Source organism: Protopterus annectens, chromosome 11.part0 (genome assembly GCF_019279795.1).
Source record: "Protopterus annectens isolate FY-2018-M chromosome 11.part0, PAN1.0, whole genome shotgun sequence".
NCBI classification, from domain to species: domain Eukaryota; kingdom Metazoa; phylum Chordata; order Ceratodontiformes; family Protopteridae; genus Protopterus; species Protopterus annectens.
The window spans coordinates 58,345,150-58,369,406 of NC_056745.1; positions in this window are offsets into that span (position 1 = coordinate 58,345,150).

Consider the following 24,257-nt stretch of genomic DNA (forward strand, 5'->3'; position numbering starts at 1 on the left):
TCTGAGGACATGAGAATCTGATTAGCTGATAGGCAATGTAGTACTGCAGATTAGGTGGGGGAAAATGGAGACCTATACCTACCATGCAGGGCATCACTGCACAGGAAAGGGACACACAGTGCTGCTCATGGGACTAAGGGAACCCATGGTTGGTAGCCCAGACTGCCCCAACAGAGTCCACCAGTAGCAGGGGAAACCCCTAGTCCAGGTACATGACCAGGACCAGGATTACATTTTTTAAATGGAACCAGTGGGGTCATGTAGCATATAGATGTACACAGAGCAAGGTGTGGAACAAAAGGTGGGAGAGCCTGTAAGTGGGAATGACAAAATGACAGCAGCAAGTTGTCTTGAGACAACAAAGATACCAAACTACCAAAAGAGGTTATATCCTATCTCAGTGGAGGAAAAAGAGGCCACTGTTAAGAGACAAACACAGCCTCTGACCTAACCATTGTGAAGCTTGCAATGGTTAAAGAGGAGCACTACTTGCTTGGGTAGTCTATGCCAGAGCTTTAGGAGGGACCCACATTCCAAATACCTTTGGCTAGGGTTCACCTTGACTGGGAGGGTGGAAAAGTAAGCCAGCAAGTAGGTGCATTTGAGGATATCCCTGCAGATGTCCTGATAGGGAATGATTTTGATAATGCAGTACCATGTGTGTATGCAGTTACATGCAGCCAGGCTTGGAGCCAAGCATGTGGGTCTGGTAGCCTGAGGTAGACTCAGACAGACTGCACACTTGCAGTCAGGACTGGTGAAGTGGTTACTTTAGGGAGGGAGCTACCCTGTAGCAGTGAGACTGAAGGTGGGCCACAGCTGCTTGTGGGTACTGATGTTCCCTTGGACAGAGTGACTGCAAAGGCCAAGGTGAGTAGTAGTAGTACCCAGGATGACAGTAAGGCACCACTGTCAGTGGATGCCAGACTTCCTGTGGAAAGGGAGTTGGGAAGGGTTACTAAGAGAGAGTTGAGGCAGGCTCAGCTCTCAGACCCTATATTTCAAGGCCTGAGAGAGGTAGCTAGTGAGACATCTGATTCTCAAGGGAAGGGGGAATATGCATACTGGGACAAAGGGTTACTGTATAGAGAGTGGACCCCTGAGGGATGGCTAGAGGGTGAGAGAATAAAGTAGTTCATTGTGCCCAGAGCCTACCATTTGGCACTTCTATCCATACCCCATGATATTCCCTTTGCAGGTCATATGGGCATAAAATGTACAAAGAGATTTATTATGCAGAACTTTTATTGGCCTGAGATTTCCAGAGATCTAACAAGGTACTGCAGGACCTGTGAGGAGTGCCAAAAGGTAGGCAAGGCAGGAGACAGGGTGAACGCTCCTTTGATGACTTTTCCTGTGATTGAGGAGCCATTTCAGATGGTAGCTATGGATATTGTGAGGCCTCTGAGTGCCCCAAGTTCCACAGGGAAAAGTATACCCTAGTGGTAGTAGATTATGCTACCAGATACCCTGAGGCAGTTACTCTGTCCTTCACTGAGGCAGAAAAGGTGGCAAATGCTTTGTTAGAGATTTTCAGCAGGGTAGGTTTCCCAAAAAAAACTGACAGTGGTGCCAATTTCATGTCAGACCTGCTGAGTTGTCTGTGGATGTACTGTGGGGTGAAGCACCTAAAGACCTCCTACCATCCCCAGATTAATGGTCTTGTTGAGAGGTTAAACTCTACACTCAAATCCATGCTATGGGCATTTGCAGACCAGTTTAAGAGGGAGTGAGACAAATACGTGCCCCATCTGTTGTTTGCTTACAAAGAGGTGCCCCAGGAATCCTCACATTTTTCACCCTTTGACTTGTTGTATGGGCATAGGTTGAGGGGACCTCTAGATTTCATTCGAGATGAGTGGGAGGGTGAGTGTGAATCCCACAAGGAGTCTGTTGTGGCATATGTCCTAAACCTCAGGACTAGGCTTAGGGAACTCATTGGCTTGGCAAATACGTACATACGCCTAACACGCTGTTATTTGTGGAGATTATTACAATACGATGCTTCAGCTTGGTGGTGCATAAATTCTCTTCTCAACAGCAGAAGAAGGTCTGGTATGACAGGAATTCTCGAACTAGAGAGTATGCCATAGGGCAGCAGATAATGGCTCTTATTCCTGTCAGAGACAACAAACTGCAGGCAGCCTGGCAGGGACCCTACAAGGTGGTAAGGAAGGTCAGTGATGTTAACTACATGGTAGAACCACTAGACAGGAGGCAGGGACATAAATTGTACCATGTCAACATGATGAAACCTTACCATGATAGGGAGGCTGTTGTGTTGAGTATTTGCAGTGGATGGCAAGAGGAGTCTGAGGGGGATCTGGTGATTTATCTCATCAGTGAGGCTCAGACTGACACCTCAGTGCAAGGGGTAGCAATGTCCCAGCAGCTATCCCCTGTCCAGGTTCGAGCAATCTGAGCAGTGTTAACAGGAGTTTGGGGACGTGTTTACTGGGAAACCACGGTGCACCTACCTGGTGCAGCACCATGTGGATACAGGACCCCAAATGCCTATGAGAGAGTCAAACAGACTCTGTGGGAGGAGATGCAGGAAATGTTGGAACTAGGGATAATACAGGTGTCTAGCAGTCCCTGGGCCTCACCAGTGGTACTGGTATCAAAGAAAGATGGCAGGACAAGGTTCTGTGTGGACTACAGGAAATTAAATAGTCACACAGAGTCAGATGCTTACCCCATGCCTAGGACAGATGAAGCCCTAGAGCAGGTGGGTGGTGCTAAGTATCTTACCACTATTGATCTTACCAAGGGTTACTGGCAAGTGCCTTTGACTCCCAAAGCTAGAGAGAGGTCAGCCTTTGTAACTCCTTTTGGCTTGCATGAGTTCACAAAGATGCTCTTTGGGATAAAAAATGCCCCAGTGGCTTTCCAGAGGCTAGTAGATCATATCCTAGCAGGAGTAGGAGATTTTTACCCATGCTTACCTACATGATATTGACATCTACAGCCACTCCTGGCAAGAACACTTTCAGCATGTCAGGGAGGTGCTGGGCAGACTACAGAGGGCAGGGTTGACCATTAAGCCCAGCAAATATCAGCAGGGTATGACAGAGGCCTCTTACATGGGCCATAGAGTGGGGAGTGGTAAGATCAGGCCAGAACCTGCCAAAGTGGAAGCCATTCAGGTGTGGCTTGTCCCTGTTACCAAAAAGCAGATGAGGTCATTCTTAGGGACAGCAGGGTACTACAGAAAATGTGTCCCCAGTTATAGTACTATAGCTGCTCCCCTCACAGTTCTGACAAGGAAAAACAGACCATATAAGGTAGTGTGGACCCAAGCATGTGAGCAGGCATTCCAGAAGCTTAAAGGAGATTTGGAAGGATCCCCTGTGTTAGCCAGTCCAGATTACAGCAAAGAATTTATTGTGCAGGTGGATGATTCAAACCATGAGGTGGGGACTGTACTTAGCCAGGTTTCCTCAGAGGGAGAAGAGCACTCAGTGGTATATCTCAGCTGTAGGCTCTAACCCAGGGAGGAATGCTATACAGCTGTAGAAAAGGTATGCCTAGTTGTAGTGTGGGCACTGCAGGGCTTGTTACACTTTTGTGAATATTGCTATGATTTATACAGAATTGTATGTTATGTACTGAGCTTCAAGAATGTAGCCAGAGCATACCTTGCTGGAACATAGAAGATTAACTTACAAACCTTCAAGAAAATAAGTTGAAATTAAGTGCTTTACGATGTGCTATAAAAGTTAGTTTCAATGCAGCAAGCAGACACGATGTCTAGAGCTAGAAGTTTTTTATTGTCGGAAAAGAAAAATAATTACTAGGTTTTAAATGTAAAGTATTTGATTGCTTTATGACTTCCTAGTAGTGACACACTTCTGAGCATATCTGAGAAATATGTATTTTTAAAACAGAGATGTTAAAATTCTTAGTTTCTGTTTTAGCCTGGGACCTGAAGTTAGGTGACAAAGAGTGATGTCATACAAGCTAACTCAGCAGTAATGTTTATTATTAATTTAAGACCTCTCTCAGAGAGAAAGTATGGGCATTTTGTATCTTGTCTTGGACCTAGAAACTTCCACTCAGCCCTTCTGCCTGTGTATTGTCTGTAAGTAAGACTTAGGGCATAGTGTCTCTCTTAGATATGGAGAGGAATATAGTAAAAATTAGTTTAGATGTTTACTGTATTTATTTGAGACTGTCCTACAGTGTTGTTTTAAAATACATCCCTCACTATTGCCAGTCATGAGGATTGAGTCTGCTTGATTACTGGGCCAGTTCAGGGGTATCACAGATCCCATGTAAGATGCAGCCTGGGATGTTATCAGGTCTCATGAATGCTGTGTTTTTGACCTTAGAGAGGATGTTCATGACCTGCTCTTTAGAAATACAAGGCAGAGGACAGGTGGTAGGGATGTCTTAGGGTAACATTATACTCAGTAACATTTAGGGGTATTTTATTGGTGATGTAGTTACCTTGGGTGGCTGACTTCCCATAAGGTACTATAATGCATTTTTTGGTATTGAGCTTTAAGCCGTGGCTTTGGCACCAAGAGTTTGCCTGTGTTAGACCTTCCTGAAGGGTATTCTGGGTCCTATCAGTGGGCCTGCTATCCTTCATGTTATGAAGGGGTTTATTCCTTGTTCTATAAATTTATTTACAATGTCTGAGTGGGGTATTGTATCAAATACTTTAGCCAGATCTAATTGGGCAGTATGCATTTTCCCTTCATCCATTGCCTTAGTAACCTTTTCAAAGAAATCCACCAGATTCAATAAACATGACCTTCATTTGACAATGCCATACTGGGATGGTTCCAATGCCTGGAGGTCTCCAATGTACTTGCTGATAATTTCCATGATAATTTTTTCCATAACTTTGAAAATAAAGGCTACTCAGATTAATGGGTCTTTAGTTTCCAGGATCTGTTGAACATCCTCCCTTATGAAGTGGGATGACTACCACAGTCCTCCAGTCATGTGGCACAAATCCTTTTTTAAAACTATTGTTAAATAATGATTCTAGGGATCCTGCTAAGCTGTATTTTAGAGTATTCATAAGGCATTCTGAGATGTTGTTGAGGTCTAAAGAGTCTGTGTTCTTGGCTTTAGTGAGCACAGTTAGTACATACTCCATAGTTATAGTTGGAGGGGTTATGTTTGAGAGTATTTTGGGGGGGGTAGTTGAGGGTGACAGGGGGTTACGTTGAAAATGAATTTGTTCTCTAACAAGTTCACTATATCAGCAAGCTCAGTGAATGTGGTATCATTAACCACAAGTTCAGCACACCACTGTGCACTGCTCTTCATGTTTCTGACATAGCTGAAGAAGGCCTTATGATTATCTTTCACCTGGGAAGTTATCTTAACCCTATAGTTCTTTCTTAATTGCTTATTTAGTTTGATGGGAGAGTTTTTATCTTTATAGGAATTACCCTTCCTGATTTTTCCCATATGTTTTTCCTTTTGTTGTATATACTGTTTAATTTGGGATGCTACTAGGGTGGTTTGTTTCTGGTGCATGTTCTGGACTTACTTGGTAGGTACAGGAGAACCTATGCAGTCACTGGCATGGTTGTACAGTGTTTATGAGACAAATTCATCATAGGCTACTTTGTTCTCAGAGTTTGGAGGCATTGAGTTTTGACAAACTGTCACTTAATAGAAGGTAATTTTTACTGGAATATTTTCTAACAGTTACTGGTTTTAATAGGTTCATAGGTTCATAGGTAGGTACTAGGCTATCAGCCCTAGGGCCCATACAAGCCTAGCCAAAAAATGTACCCTGGCTTTCACCACCCAAGAAAATTATTTTCCTGTGCCCCTGTCAAGCAGAGCCCCATTAATGGGGTTATAGAGCTGATTTTGATTTCAAAGAGTCACCTCTATGGTCAGACCTTACCATGGAGGATGAGACATGGGGGGGGGGTCCAGTATGCTAGAGCTTGTAGTGGGCATTTTCATATTTCTGTGTCTGTATGTAAATCTAGTTTAGGTGTATTAGAATAAATAACTATCAGTCTTATTATCTAATATAGTCTCTATTTCACGTTAACTTTTAACAAATAACAGTTTTGGTTACTCATTACTTGAAATGGTTAAGGAAGTAAGTTATCCTTTTAAATATTTTAAGTCCTCAGTTCAGTACAATGTTGTCTAGAGATCTGGTTCAAGAGTTATGCACTGAGGATCATACTATTTTACAGAAGAGATTCACAGAAAAAAAATTCTTGAAGAGATTTTGTTTATATAGGTTTCAGTGATCACCTAACCACTGTTGCTAAGCAGAGAATTACATTCCATGACTTAGTAACTGGGTGAATGTTGAATGTGATACAACAAAATGTAACATACTATGACAGGAGAAATGTGACTGCACGCTAATGAAATTGCTGAAGGAGGAAATTAAGTTGTCACAAAATTAAACCTGACAGTAAAGTAATTGGTATTTGTGATGACAAAATGAACGTACTGAACAGACACCATAGAAAGCAGGAGAGTCAAAGTATCTAATTCGCATAAGGATTTCCCCGTGAATCTAAGTATTAACATCCCATGTGCAATACCCAGATTATAATCTCTGTGTTTTACAGCTTTTAAGAAATGTGCTAATATTAATGCCATGAAATGTGCTTTTTAGCAAAAGTTTGAGAAGACAGATAACTATTAAATGCTGTAATCCATATCTGGACAATATGCTCATTATCAAACAGGCACTATTTTCTACTGAAGAAGAGTCATTAAGCTCAAATATTTTTCCATCTTTTAACTAGCAGCACTGTTCTTGTTCTCTTATTTGATTATATGATATGAGTAGTTTCATTATATGTAATCTATAAAGAGATTAATATGTTCCTTTCCGACATTTCATTTGCCTGCAGAAAAAAAAGTCTGACTGATGATGTTTATATGGACAAGAATTTAAACTGTAAGTTTAAGTGATTTCACATTAGATGTATCAAGTCCAAACAAAAGTTATAATTATATAAAGAACACAGTTAATAAGTACTCATAACTACAACATTAGATATGCTGTTCACAACTTGAACATTTTTGTGACACTTTCATTCTGTAATTGAAATGTAATTAATGCATTTGACTTATATAAATGTTTTTGTAATTGGAGCTTTTCTCCCAGGGCCTCCTTTGAAAATGGATACATTTGACTCAGTCAGGCTTTCTCTATAAACAAATGTCAATAAAGAAAAATAAATACATTCACATTTCAGCAAACCATTAATAATACTCCCTTTATGAAACATGAAACTGTAACTTTACCATCTCACCCACATTTCTACCAAATGGTGTATACACTTGATAAAAGGCAGCCTTTGCCACAGCATATATTTGTTACAGCTGTCTGCATACAACTGTGTACCCCTAAAATACCAGTGATACATTATGCATACAGTTAGCTTTGTTGAACAACTGTTTCCTGCATAGATAGTCTGCAACTGATAACCGTGGCAATGGCCTACCACTCTTAACACCTTTCAGCATTGCAATGTAACATAAAAGAATGACTACGCAAATAATAAATTTAGCATACAGAATTAAAATCATACTTTTCAGATTCGTGAATTGTAGATAAATGTCACACAGAGTTATTGATACAGGTGTGTGAATTACTATCAGTTTGCAGAAGAAAAGACTAGCGTATGACTGAGCTGCTCCAGAATATCTTATTGCTGGAGCTATATACTTAAGCAATTTAGAAATATTTAACAGAGACAACTCTGACTAACTATAATGGTGCAACTCAGACATATATTATTGTTGGAGTTATATATTTAAGCAATTTAGTAATATTCAACAAAGATAAATCTCACTAATTTTGAATGGTGTAGCTCAGCTATATCTTATTGTTGGAGTTGTACATTTAAGCAATTTAAAAATACACATCAGAATAAATGTCACTAATTATAACTGGTTACCTTCCTATACAAATGATAATTTATAATCAGCCTTACACTTTCCTAATACTATCTTGTGTATTAATTTCTGATGTACCGACTAAAACTGCATACATTGTACTACATGATACATGCAGTTTTAACATGGCAGCTATGATATTGTATGATTTGAGTGGCTCTGTTATGTGTTGTCCTATGTCTGTAGTACAGAAATGTAGCTAGGATGGTGCAAAGGGGTAGCCAACTTGGGCTCAAGGTGATAGGAGGTAGAATTGTGAGCAGACTTTTTTTTGTTCCTCACATTGACATGAGACCAGTGGACAGATGATATGGTCATGTGATCATGTGGCCATGTGGTCATGTGGTCATGGTGTTCCTCCTTAAGATGGAAGGGAGGAGTGCCAAATTGAGAAGGAACTTTTTTCTTGCTCCTTAACTTAGCACTGAAGGGTACAAAATCCTGGAGTGGCACTGGGCATAGATCAGCTAGCTATGGTTCTTTTGTGTAGCAGATATTGCACCTTTATTTTAGTAATCTTTAAAGAGCTTTCTGTCTATGGTGGTGATGGGAAATATCAGTATCCACCATCATTCTGATCACTCCTCCCACTCTTATTTCCCAATTAAAGGCCATTGTGGTACTGGCGGCTGAGAGGGTACAAGTTGTAACTATTCAGTCTAGACTGCTTGCCTCACATTATTGTGTATACTAAGGTACACAGAATGCAAACCTTGCTTGCTTTTTTTCAGAAGAGTACTGCAATCCCAAGTATATGGTAGTAATACCTATTTGTTAAACAGGTAGGACCAATGGTTGCACAGTCCCTTTTCATGGGTGAACTGGGAGCAATGTGTGATGAGGTGGCTTGCTCAAGTTCACACAGTAGGCAAATGAGAACAGAGGGAATCAAACCCTGTACCCCAGGAATTACAGGTCACGACCTCAACCTTCTGATCCAGCTGCCAAGGATTATTAATATATTATTATTAACATTAATATGTTCCACAGGATTGCAGGTTTTGGCCATATATGACATTATAATGCCATTCCACTAGTGTATGTGGAAGCAACACAGGTGTCACACCTCAAAGGGGGTACCCTGCATGACCTAAATTTCTCAGAAGTCCAGGCCAAAGTAGACAGGCCTTGGCTTACAAAGTTTGCTGATGATTGCAAACTGGGAGCAATCACTGAGTTCCTCAATGATGTCAACATGTTACAAGAAGGGCTAACACAAACAAATGATTGGTGCCAAAGCCATGGTCTAAAACTGAATGCAAAAAAAATGCATTATTATTCCCTTTGGCAAAATGGATTTCCCTACAATTTATATTTGCAGCACCCCCCTCAGCTCCAACCCAGTGGTGTGAGACTTGGGAACACAGGTTGATAGCAATCTGAACTTTGACAACCAAGTTTTTACAGTGGTAAGAAAAGCCTTGTTAAGTAGCACACCTCATAAGCAAGGGCATAGCATCCAGGTCAAGGGATGTTATAACTCCACTGTACTCAACCCTCATCAGACCACTAATAGAGTATAATGCACCCTTTTGCATGTACCTCACCAGACACCTGCAACAGCTGTACAGACCTCAGAGGTTTCTTATTAAGAAAATACAGGGACTCCAAACCATGACTTACATGGACAGGCTAAAAGCCCTGTCATTTTACTCTGCATCTTATAGGCTGCTGAGAGGTGACTTGTGCCTGGCCTATAGGGCAATCTCCAACCCTACCCTAATGAAAATGCTGCACATCCACAAGTCAAATGGCACAAGAGGTCACTCATTCCTGGGATTTCAACCTAGCTTCTGACATTAATAGAACATGCTGGAGAGACAGATATGTCTCCCAGAGACTGCCACTTCTCTGTAATAGACTTCCTATTCACGTAAAACTTAGCTCCTCACTGGCCCTATTCAAACACAACCTGGATAATTGGATGAGAGACCACAAATTTGCCCTTGGGGTGGCATCCATGTCCCTCATGGACAGGGGTAGCCAGTGTTGATCAGAGACCTGCTTGGTGCATAAATTTGTTCTGCGAACTACCCAAAAAGAACAAATGGGCATACTTGGGATTAACATGGCTAGGCTTGTAAAGTCTCTAGGGTTAATCTCATACGGGGGGGGGGGGGGTTAGAAGACATCTTAGATATTAAAGACTTTGATTCACAAGTTAAGCTATATGCATTTGACAGCCAGGTCTTAATGATTCTGTTAACTTTAAATGCAAATTAAAAGCAACACTTATTAAGCACTAGCAGTTATGTCATGCTAATGTGTTTTAAACTTTGTTATTTAATTTTAAAACAATTGTTTTTAATTGTGTGCTATCCTTGTGTTTTGGGATATTTAACCAGAAGAAATAATAATTCATGTTCATAAAATAAATGTTGGAATCATTTAATTACTCATTATAATCCACCTACATACATAGAACAAGACAACATGTCACAGCAACCATTTATTGCAAATAAAAATGGGTGAATAAAGTGGATGAGGGGGAGGTAGGCACAGACCATTATGAAAATGGGTAGGTTTAGTACTTCAAATGACAACAAAACTGCACGTTTACATGGCTAAAAGTGATAATATTTAATAAAACCTATACTTAAAACCAGTCAAAATACAAAAAAGTAAGCACTTTTACATATCAGTGTATGATTCATCAGACTTAACTATTTACAAATCAAGAGACCATTTAATCTAGTATTAACCAATAGTTTTCATTTACGTATACATCTTGCTTTTAGATGTGGATTTAAAGAGACAGTGTCATTAATCCCATATCCTTTATCAGACTGTAGATTAATGATCCAATGTGTCTCATACATCTCAGTTACATTTTTTATATCACCTAACCTGTAATTTGAAAGAACAAGTTGTATAAATTGAAACAGAAATGCATGTTCACTGCCATTCAACTCTATGTGTGTATATAATGCATTGGACGAAATGCCTCTTTTTATCTCACTGTTACATTCTCTAATTTGCTCTCTTAAAGTGCGGTTGTTTTTTCCTATATAATATGCCAGGCATTTCTTACATCGAGCTAAATAAATGACGTTTCTACTAAAACAAACTGCATATAGATTAAATACATTGTCTTTCAGTTGTAGGATGCATAAAAACATTATTGCTATCAATATAAGGACAACTGGCAAAATTTCTGCATCTAAAAGTCCCTACCTATTGTGAGACTACTTGTCCATGTGCATTATTTTCATAACATAAAATCCACTTTAAGTCTTCTTATTTTTAAAAGTAAATGATGGGGTATATCCAACTAGATTCCTAACTTTTTCAGCTACAGTCAAAATGTGCCAATTATGTTTAATAATTTTACAAACATTTGCTTCATCAGATGTATAAGATAAAGACATCCTAAGATTTGTCTTTCTATTATTTTTTGTAGCTTTAGCATTGCCCTCTATAACTGTCAACATTATTCTACGTTTATCCAAAGAGAAATATGGACGTCCCTTATGTATTCTATCAACCCCTTGTAATATCAAGATATCTTTATATTTGTCTGCTGAATAACCTTTTCAGTTTTAAGTGATAAACTTCAACCACTGTGGCATCATCTTTTAAGTACAAAAAAAAAAGTCCTAGCATCTCCCAAAAGGACTGTTACTTGAAAGAATGCATCCTGTTTTAATTTGACAACACATAAATCTGAGGAATGACTCATACTCATAACTCCAGAGTGTATGAAACCAAACTTCCAAAAAGCAAAATGGCACTCAGATTCTTGCAATGGAGATTCTAATCACTATCAGTGACTTATCATTCATATTTTCATATTTACATTCATATTTTTAGAGCTGGGAGATGTACACACATTTATTTATATAACAAAATGTCATGTCCAGAGTCGTTAGGCAAGCTAACAACTTGAAACTACTTCATGTCCAACTTACCATTAACCAAACTCCATATCACATTGTAATTAATTATAGGACCCCCAACACACACATATCCTCATGGCTCATACCTCTTACCTGACTAGTATGGAAGCCCAAAACATTCAGCCAAACACCATTTTCTTAAGGGGCTTCAGCTACCCCTTCATAGGTTAGTACATGTATTCATCCACGGTTATGAATTCCCTGAGATTTCTGGACTTCATAAATACAAACTCCTTGAAAAGAAAAATCCTAGATTTATTTCTCACCAACACTGGACAGTTCTGCTCCCTGCCAGTTATAATATTCTTGTTAGTCAAATTGGACCATAAAATCACTGATATTTACCATAAAACTGAAGCCAGAAGCATCATCCTGGACTTGGTTCTTACCAATATGGGGCAGTTCTGTTCCCACCAGCTATAACATCCTTCCTAGTCAAACCGGACTGTAAATGTGTCATGTTTGCCATAAGACTGAAGCTGGAAGTGTCTTCCAATAACTCCAGTAACTCAGCATTTAAAGATTATGTTAAAGCTATTTTTCTAAAATTGAGTGATGACCTAGCAAATGTCACCATTCCCTTCCACCATGATGACCCCCTCCATGAAAACTAAATTCTTTACCCCCAAATTCTATGTACATATCAATAGCTGGATAGAAGCATCTATCCCCCTCTAAAATAAATATAATGCCAAATTTAAAAATAAACACCAATAGAGAAGCAAACATATACATAGGCTATACAAAAAAGGAAAAAAAAAATCATTGCAAGTAAAAATAAATGTAACTCTTCAAATGCCAAAAATGCTCTTGTCAAGCACTGCCAGTCCCTTATCAAATCTACCAAAACTAGATATGAGTTAAAAATAGTCATCCAGCAAAAGATAATCACAAAGCCCTATTTAGCTATGTTAGAAACTTGAAATAATGATCAGATCTGTGCATTATCTACCAAGGTGATACATTTAGATCTAATTTCACCCTGTTCTCCCACCACACATTCCCAGATTCCATACCAGCTTCCACAAACCTTCAAATCTCCCAGGAACAAGTCCTCAAATCATTTTCTAAGTTCAGAAATATGATTCTATGGGGCCTGGAAACATTCTAGGATGCCTCCTGGTCAGCCTGAAACAGGACCTCTTAAACCACTACAAAAGATCTCCAATATCAGTCTCCAATCAGGTTTGTACCAGATGAGTGGAGGACTGCAACAGTCATCCCCCTGTACGGAAGTGGGGCGGTAACTGACCCATACAATTATAGACCTATAAGCCTGAACATCCTCATCTATAAGGCGATGGAAGCAGTCATTATGGAACTAATAAATAAGGACATAGGCAGCCTGTGATATCTTGACACAAACTAGTGTGTTTTTGCCAAGGATAGATCCTGCCTGCTTAATCTGGTTTAATTCTTCAAAAACATTAATAAAGCATTGGGTGAGGGGAAACTCTATACACACCACATATCTAGACCTCGCAAAGGTGTTTGACACCACCCCCTACTCAGACATAGCTGATAAACTCATCCAGATAAATGTAAATCCCTATATAGGTCACTGGACATCAAACTGGCTCACAAAAAGAGCCCATGAATTTAGGTTGGGTGTATCTATCTCCTCCTAATGACCTGTCACTAGTGGTATACCACATGGTTAGGATCGTGGCCCATTCCTCTTTGGCATCTACTTCTCAGAGGTCAAAGCTAATGTTAAGGGTTTATTTCTGGCCAAGTTTGTAGATGATTGTAAAGTTGACACCATCAAAAACTCTGCACAAGATTCCAAGAAAGGCAATTTCCAAACAAATATCTGGTGTCAAAGCTGCAGCCTAAAACTAAATACCAAAAAATGTACAATTGCATCCTTCATCAAGCATTATGCTTCCTGCAATCATTACATCAACAACACACCTCTGAAAAATTACACAGAAGTGTCATTTGATCACCATGTATCCATTGCTGTAAGAAAGTACTTTTTAATTGAGAAGCTTATTAGTAAGGATATGGCATTTAGGTCCACGGATTTGATCATTCCACTGAATTCTTCACTCATTAGGCTGATCTTTGAGTATAATGCCCCATTCAGTATGTAAGTGTCCAAACACCTGATACAAGAAGAGTGACCACAATGCTTCAGAATGGCCAAAGTCATCTTGACCAATATTGGAAAGATTATCAATGGCTCCATAGGTATCATTGTGACTACTGCTATAGCCTGCAAAATCATCAATGAATGGAGACAGAAAGGAATTATTTCTTGACAACTGATACCTCTAATTGCTTACAGCTATCATAGAGCCTTTGAAGTCTACGATAATAAAGTTGGAGGCTGGACGAGGGATTGTGCATATATTGTCCGCCTCTCTCTTCACTAAAACTGTCTAGCCCCTTTGAAAATTGTATGCTCATATCCTTAGAAGGTACACTGGGCTTCTCTTCTTCCCTTTTGACTTTTCCTCAAATTACTTTCATAGCCCAAAGTAATACATCTTTGACTCTTACGTGAAGTATTTGCTCACTGATGTTATCTCCTGACCTCAAATTCTTTGTTTACTCCTCACTCCAGTTAATTGTAATCCCCTGTTTAAAAATACGCATCTCATATAATCATATTTTCCTTTGTCTTTTCACAACCAGTTTAGGCTAACACTACCTTCAGCAGGACATCCCTGAATAACTCCTTTGCTTTAGTCAGAATCAAATCCAGGATCTTTCCTTTCAGGTATAACCCCAAACTGGTAAGCTAAAACTCTTCATTTTCAAGGCATCGACTAATTTCTACTCTCTTTATTAACCACAATCTCACTTTGACAACCAGCTTTACAATCAATAAAAGAAAAAGTAGAAACTACAGGGATGATATATAGAAATTTGTAGTATTAATGCTAAGTAGTCATCAAACCATTGTAATTAACCAATTAAAACAATTGAAGTACAAGTTTAAATGGCTGCTTGACAGAATACCCAGGTAGTTAGCAAATCTACCAGTTTAAGACTAAAAAGTAGTCATTATATTATCAATATCAGTAATAGTTTTGCTTGTCTGTACATTAAAGTAGTAAATTTAGTAAAAGCAATAAGCCTGAATAAAAAAAATACAATAACCTGATCAATGAATCTAGCATGCAGGTTAATCCAAAGTCCATGTCTGTGCTAGTTAATCTACTGTAAGTTCTGAATGAGTTATGACATGAGTTCATTGTGGAATCTTCTTGCTTTTAGGCATTTTGAGGCATGCAGGTTTTAGTGTATATTTTTTGTGATAGTTGCAGGCTGTGAAGAGGCCTTCAGAATAGCCTCTGCTGTCTGTGAAGACCCCCCATACTATCTGTGCTCAGTGTGTCTTACATGAGAAATGGTTCATACGTATTTTGTGCAGTTACAGTAGATAAAGTTACCAGGCTGAGAATTCTGCAGCAAAGACGAGTGGTATACAATAGAAAAATCTATCTTGTCCACACTGTTAAGACTGTTCACCTTCCATGCATAGGAAGTAGGAGGAACAGCAGCAAATACAATGAATGTGTTCAAATGATTAAATGTCCCACCAGTGTAATGGCTTTATGCTGTGTGTGTGAAGTATGGTTCTTGTTTACCACAGTTTCTGTTGCATGTTGGCCAGTAAGAATTCAAAGGCTCCCTCTGGTGTAGAGGAAGTCAAATGTTTACCCATCCTTTAAATATACATATCCACAAATCTGCCAAGTGCTTCATTTAGATAAGATGTTGTTTGTGAAACACAATTTGTGAACTTTTGCATGCCTCTTCGTAATATCTGTGTTCAGGCAAAGTCCTTAAACAGCCAAATTTTGAATTCTCCCAGTTTAATAGTTATGCCCTCTTTTTAACATAGTATATATTTAGTTTTTATTAGCAAAGTTCAGAAATCACTTGATGAGGTTGTTTGGATGACACTTTCCTAGTTCACTGCAGTGTTTCGATAAATGGCGGTATTACAAGCTTAGTTACAATAGCTGCAGCAACATTTTTTCTGCATATATAGGAAAGCTCTTACTCTCAGCACTCTTTCAGACAAATTAAATTATTCATCAACCTGAATTTTTTCAACTACTAATCTCTTGCTTGCAATATAGAAATTTTGTGTAATATATTCACGACCTGCGGCTTTACAGTTCTGAAGTTGAGTAGCTTGTAGATTCACAGTAAACCCTTTTCAACTGAAATCCAGGCCATTGGCACAATTATTGAAAGATACCAAGTATTTTGAACAAGAAAGTGAAGACAAATGGACATACCAATACAGATGTCAGAAGAAGTACAAACAGCTCACAGGCACGACTTTTGCAGTAATATAAACAGATAACTTTGAAAAATAAAACATAGAAATGTTCAGTTTTAATGATCCTTTGCTTACTTTATTAAAATGTTGTTGGCATAGCTAATTAACCATTGACAATGTAGCTTTCACAGATATAATCTTTCAAGTGGTTTATTAATCGTTGTTTAAATATTGGAAAGTTACTTTAATTTCTGATTGGCTCTGGCAAAAGGCTCCAAGATGCAGGTAGAGATTTACTGAATACATTTTAGTCGATGAGTATTACAAAGGGATACCTTTTAAATCTAGTTTCCTTATATGTTGGACCACAAGTTATAATGGGTGGAAGCTGCCTCTAATCTGTTTACAAAAGGAGGGCCTACAACATTGATTTAGAGAGTTTAATAATTATGTGTCTCCTGCTGTAACTAAGATCAAACTTTCTACACTGAGAAACTGTGATGCTCTCTTGAAGCAGAAAGTTCAATTAATCTACAGATTTTATTTAGTGTAGTCTGGGGTAATTAAGTATATTGACAATAGCTGAGGGTAATAACATGTGCAGGCTACTGTAGGTTAGGAATCAAAAGCCCATGTCGTTATGCCCTTCTTGAGACAACAGGCAAATGGTACATTAGTTCATTCGCAAATCTATATTCTTTCACTACAATATCTGAGTATAATTCCAAATTATTTCTAAAATTAATGAAAGGTTTATGCCAGACAACTGTGTTACTGCTGTCAATTCATTCATCTGGATTACTGCTGGGGTCTGTTATTTGTATGAGCTCATTAACACTGTCTTTGTGCTGTACCAAATATTATAGCTTTATTTGTATTTTTATTATAATTCCATATCAAAATGCTACACTAGCCTATCTGTAGCCTCTTGGAAATCACTCTTCCGAAACTTCATTCCTAATATATGGAACACACAACCCACCCAAATAACCTCTAACAGCTCTATACTACTATTTAAAAATCTTCTCAAATCACACTTACGCAACACTTGGTTCTGTACCTGCTCTTGTCCTGGATAATTATTCTATCCCCTAAATAGGAAAATTGTGCAATCCATGTACATTCCTTTGACTATAATCTAGAAACTCTTCAACCACCCGTAAGGAATTTATGTATATGTCTGACTTTCAACTATGTAGCTATCAAACTAATTTGAAATGTAGATATTAATGTAAATACCACCTTGATCATTGTTTAAGATTTGTAAAATGCAAACTTTATTTGTTCTTTATTCAATTTTGTACTTTTGTCATTTTTGTATCTTTGTATTTTAGTATTTTTGCATCTTTGTTTGATTTGAAGCTTTTCTCCCTGGGCTTCTGCTGAAAAAGGACATGTGTTCAGTCAGACTTTCCTGGAAAACAAATGTAAAATAAATAAATAATAAAAGTAAGTGCTTTTCAGCAGAATTAGGTGATTTGTACAAAAGCTAACTGTAGTTCAAGCTGGTGGGTTGACATGTCATTATAAATGAGGGATAAAACAACAAAGCCATGGATGAATCCTGTAGGATTTCTGTCTATATTTTCACGGTTTTGATCAAAGTGTGCTATTTACAATGCTGAAAGTGCAATTAGATAGATAATTGTTCAGCCATTTCATGAAGTACCACAGAGCCTAAGGTTTTTGAACTTGGACATATGAAAAGATTTATCCATATACTCAATAACCACAGCTTTTCTTAAATTGATTTTTCATATTGGTCTATTCAATAATTTGCTTATTAAAAAGATTTTCCAGTATTTTTACTAAAGGACATGTGTTACCAAATGGACATTACTCCTTGGGTATTTCATAATAGTGACAACTTTCCTTATGTTGAACTTCTGATGTAGAATCTTTCTCTTAAAACCTTGTAATTATTGTAAATAAGTGTTACACTACTGTATAAACAGACTTGATCTATCACAGTTTGTACTTAGCATAAAAATTCAGTGTATTCTGGATAATGCTGTGGCATGGAGAGAGCAAACCCTGGCTTGTGGAAAAGTTGACTCTGATTTAGTTATTGTTCCAGATGCTGGAGAAAACAACAAGGCGAGACTGGGCAGTTTGTTTATCATGGTGGGTGGGAGGTGAACTAATTTCTGTAATGCCAATACTCTATCAAGACAGGCTGCACAACATACAAAATATGGCAAAAGGTGTTTGTGTCTACCATGTTAATGATGATAGCACTTGCGGTACATGTACAAAACTACATAAGGACTGTGGGATGTATTATGGGCACTCATTGTGATACAGGTGCGCACACCAGCTATCAAGAGTGGGGTGTAGGCTTATTAGAAAAGTCCATTGTCTCTATCGCATGGTTGGTATAGCTGCAATGGTGGGGGTAACATGTAGTTCTCCATCTCTGTTGAGAACTAGAGCCTTCCCTAAAATTATGGCAGCCATAGTCTTTGTAGGTAAAGACTGACCTTCAGTTTAGTGAAATAAAAGTGTACCTCAACCTTGGACTAGGCCAGAAGGTGAGAAGTCTGGAAAGACACATAGAAAACTTATAACCTGCCCACATGATGACCACTCCAATTGGCTCTCATCCCGGGCAATGAATAGCTGCCACTGGCCATGAAATGAATGGGATGAAAACTAAATGGGGTGGCTGATGTTAGGCAGGGGGGGGGGGGGCAGAAAGAATTTAAAATATCAGGGTATTCCTCATCCAGTTTACATATATATATATATATATATATATATATATGTGTGTGTGTGTGTGTGTGTGTGTGTGTGTGTATATATGTATGTATATATACATGTATGTGTATATATATATATATATATATATATATATATATATATATATATATATATATATATATATATACATATATATATACATACATGTATGTATATATAAAGGTGACATGAAGTGAGGTAGGAAGGAACGTTGGAGGAAGATAAGTGTGGAGCAAACAAAAAAGAAAGACAGATGAGACTGATAGGGAGACATAGACACTGTGACAGGTGGGGAGCATGATGTAATAGGAGACATCAGACCAGCACAGTGACATCAATGATGACTGAGAGGATAAAGCATAAAGCAAGGGTGGTCAGAAACTCAAAAGGATAAACACAGAAATGTATGCTAGGTTTGGTACAAGAAGCAGTATTACCCTATCCATGTTTAACTCAGTGGAATATCATACCCCATCTTGGGCATCCTCACCCCTAGTTTGGCTTTGTAGCACCTATCAACCTCCTCTGTTACAGACAGTAGTTCTTGTTATGGGGAAGGTGGTGCTGTGGACATTACTGTACAAAAAAGGAAAATAAACACATCTGGGCGTACATGTCCCATATTTGTGATATTTGTGATAGACTTGATTGCATTCCAGCACAAGGCATTTCCTCCCAGGGTCGCATGCGGTGTGGCTGGTATGATCTTTGAGGTTTATCAATTTCTGCCTCTACAGATGGAGGCTATCATGAATGTGGACAGCCAAGGTCATGGTCTCGCATGGGCAGCACTTCCCACAATATTATCAGGAGCACAGACTCTAGGAGGTGCCTCCCAAGGGAAGAGTTGTGTACAACAATGGCTTTAGGTTTCAAATGTGGTGTGCCATAAATAGATAACCTAGTACCTACCTATGAACCTAAACGAGGGGATGGAAAATCGTAGGTTTACCCCTGGGATCACTTCAGTGGCCCTGCTAGACAGAGGCCCAGGAAAATAATTTAAAGGGGAGGTGAAAGCCAACACATTCTGGTTAGGCTTATAAATGCCCTTGGGCAGATAGCCTAGTACCTACCCATGAACCTATGAACAAACTGACCACTGTGTCAGGCTAATCACTCAGTGGTGTAAAATGTCTCTCTAGGTAATTGGGTCATGTTGAGAAATGTCACCAAAAATAGGCATGGGTAGCTAGTGATATGTGGGTTAAAGAATTGACTTACTGCAAACAGTGGGAGGGAGCAATATTCCTCCACTGACCAGTGTGTGTGTCTGTCATAAGGTAAGCAGTCCAAGAGCAATAAGTTACTAGCAGACCAGTGCTCCTTTTGTCCAGCTTGGATTACCTGGGATAGCTCTGTTGAATGAAAGTTGAGCATAAAACCAATCAGTCTGCCAAACATTCTACAGATAATATAGGTTAATACAGCTTGGAAGTTGATGGTGGTAAGAATAAAACTGGACATCCTGTGTATCCAGGAGACAAAGTGGAAGGGCAATTCAGCCACTTAGCTTGGAATCCATAGTCTGCAGATCAGGGGGGGGGGGTTATGGTGAATGTGAATATTTTGAAGACAGCGAGGGACATCACTATCAGAATTAGGGATAGACTTATGCAATCAGAGTTGAATATAAAGAAAAGCTAGCATTAATAATATCAGCCTATGCTCCACAGCAAGGCTGTGATGGAGATGAAAAGAATGCTTTCAGGCAGCAGTTGCAGGACCTATTAGATAAAGCAAGACGATATGTTCTGACATTGATTCTGGAGGACCTGAATGCTCATATCAGGAAAGTCAGAACATTATTTCAGGACTGCCCGAGTCCACATGGGGTGGGGCAACAAGAGCAAACAAAGAGAGGCCATGACAGATTTCTGTCTGGCTTGATGGTGGCCAACAAATGGGTCAGCAAGAGAGACAGCCACAAGATTGCCTATAAGAGTGGTCATTATGCAACTCAGGTAAGATACCTCCTAGTGAGGAAAGGGCATTTGGGTAGAATTAGTGTTTGCAATGCCATCCCCATTGAAACAGCTGGCCCAGAACATAACTGCTGGTGGCAACAATAAGCTGCAGACAGTGGTCACAGAATGGTTTAAGGTAAAAAAAGTATATATATATATATATATATATATATATATATATTATATATATATATATATATATATATATATATATATATATATATATGTGTGTGTGTGTGTGTGTGTGTGTGTGTGTGTGTGTGTGTGTGTGTGTGCATGAGCCTGGGGACCCTTTTCCACAATTACTGATGTGCAGTTGTACAAGATATTAACAAAATATTACAGGGGTAACAATGAAAAGTTTTAATGGAGTTAATTCATATGTGCAAAAAATGTTGTTATGCATCACATTAAGAGGTTTCTGGTTCGATTCTCAGCTGGGGTGCTTTCTGTGCAGAGTCTGCATGTCCTCCAGGTGCTCCAGTTTCCTCCCACATTCCAAAGACATGCAGTAGATAGACTGGACACTCTAAATTAACCATAGGTGCAAGTGAGTGGTATGGATGAACTACCGTGGTCAGGCTAGCCACCTGGCAATTTAAACCCTGTCTTGAGATGATTGTCATTATTGAAGTGACACCCTGACCCCATGTGTAAATGGGAAAAAGGGGTTGGGGATGGATGGATGGAAGTGAAAGACGTATGAAAGCAAAAAGTAATTGCACATCACTGTTAATGTTAGAGACTTTACCATACATGACCTAGCCATTGTTTATCCATTGGTGACGAATAGATATTCATAGATTTCATACTTTCAGTTGGAATTACAAGGCAATTTATTCATAAGACTATTGACACCTTATCAATATCCACCTCAGGCTACACATCCTTTCTCAAGGAAGTGAGGCCAGTCACTCCTAGAGTATATTTATTCATATCCATTCCATCATGCAGATTCTATTTGAAAGATGCTAGTGTGTTGCTTTGCTCAACTTACAGTAGCAGTCCATCCAAGAGGTAGGGGCAGTCTGTGAAGTGTGTACTGAAGGAGGTGTTGTACTCATTAATTGGTGTAATCTTGACTGGAAACAAAAGCATGACTTCTTTAAAGCTCAGTGATATTCTGTTAGATACTAGTTATGATAGAACAGTTTTCTGACTACTTTTGTCACATAAATGACCTCCATAGCTAGCTACGAAAATAAAATCACCACTGATTCTAAGGGCAACCACAAAGCATTCTATAGCTATGTCAAGAATCTCAATGACGACACCCAGATCTGCTCTGAGTTACAGCACAATGACATGAAAATTACAGAACCAACTGATATTGCCAACATCCTGGCAGATAAGTTCAGTGCTATCTTTACCCCCCCTCTCACCCCCTAAAGGGCTCATATCTATACAGGAAGAATGCAGAGTCCCTGTAATCACATCTATGCAGGTAAAAGATGCACTCTCTAAAACCAAAAACACAGCATCCATGGAACTAGACAGCATACCAGGCTGCGTTTTACACAAACTTCAGAACAAACTGGCTCCCCACCTAAGCACCATGTTCAATCATAGTCTCACGTCAGGCTTTGTGCTCACTGAATGGTGCACAGCAACAGTTATCCCACTCCACAAAGGGGGAGCCACCACAGATCCCAGGAACTATCTCCCTATTAGCCTGACGAGCCTGGTCTGCAAGGCCATGGAACGTATCATCATGGAACTCATAAACAAAGACATTGGTAACCTCCAAACTCTGGACCCTACCCAGTTTGGGATTTTGAAAGGCAGATCATGCCTTCTGAACCTGATTGATTTCTTTGAGGCAGTCACTAAAGCTGTAGACGAGGGTAAGGTGGTTCACACAGACTATCTTGACCTCGCCAAGGCTTTCCACACCATCCCCCATTCTGGGATTATAGCTAAACTCACTAAACTAGGTATAAATCCCAACATCACAAAGATGAGTTGCCAACTAGCTCGCTGACAGAACCCACACTGTAAAAGTTGCAGACTCCAAATCTGGCTTCAAACCAGTGTCAAGTGAAGTACCACAGGGTTCAGTCCTGGGACCTCTCCTCTTTGGTATCTACTTCTCTGAAGTACAGGCTAACACAGAAGGCCTCTGGCTAATGAAGTTTGCAGATGACTGCAAACTAGGAGCCATAGTCGAGTCCTCAAATGATGTGGACATCCTACAGAAGGGCGTCACTGAGACAGATGCCTGATGTCAGAGGCATGGCCTTAAGCTCAATGCCAAAAAGTGCATTGTCATCCCCTTTGGTAAAAACTCAGTACCCATGAACTACCACATAGGCAGCAGTCTACTTAACACCGAATGTGTGATAAGAGACCTTAGGACCCAGATGGACAGTAGTTTCTCCTTTGATAATCACATCACCACAGTAGTCAGGAAATCCTTCTATGTGGTACACCTCATCACAAACGGGTTCTCATCCAGGAAAAAAGAGGTCATTGTTCCCCTCTACTCAGCACTCATTAGACCCATTATAGAGTACAATGCCCCTTTTGGAATGTACATCACAAGACATCTGCAGCAGCTGGAATGGCCACTGAATTACCTCACAAAGAGGATTATTGGCCTCAAACAGATGCCCTACACTGACCGTCTCAAAAAACTCCAGCTTTACTCTGTATTATATTGCCTACTCCAAGGAGATCTCTGCCTAACATATAAAGCTATGCTTTTGGACATGCTGTGCTGTTGGACATGCTACACCTAAAGAAATCCCAATCCCTCCAAGATACACGCTCTAAGGACCTACACCTTGTCACCACAAACAGGACATGCTGGAGGGATAGATTCCTGTCCTAGAGACTTCCTAAACTCTGGAACAAGCTACCCACCTATGTCAAGCAAAGTTCCTCATTAGCACTCTTCAAGAAAAATCTTGATGCGTGGGGGGGAAATAGGAAATACACCCCGGGGATCACTTCTGTGGCTCTGCAAGACAGGGGCACAGGAAATTAACTTTCTTGGGTGGTGTAAGCCAGGGAACCTTGTTGGCTAGGCTTACTTAGGCCATTGGGTCAATAGGCTAGTACCTACCTATGAACCTATGAACCTATAATAATTAAAAGTGAGGGAATTATCAACCCAGCTTTGAAGATACCTGACTACATGCTCATTTGGAGCTGGATTTTAGTTCTATGCTTGCAGAAGGTTGTAGTTGTTTACTGAATTCAACAATGCTGCTCTTTTTCTCACATTTAATTTGAGCCAATTTTCTGTACACTAGATGATTACGAGGGTGCGTTCAGGCTTAAAGGACGTGTGTATCAGTGCGAGGTTTGAGAATATTACCCAGTTTGTGGTCATCTGCAGATTTAGTTAAACTGAGGTCCTGTTTCCTACACTGGAGATAGCAGAAGTAAATGCCAAAAAGGATTTGTCCCATCACTAAGCTTTGGGTACTCAGCTTGTCACCATCATACTTTCTGAAGAGGTGCCTGGTACTCAAGCTGTGTAGGTTCCCTGTTTTATCCAGTTGC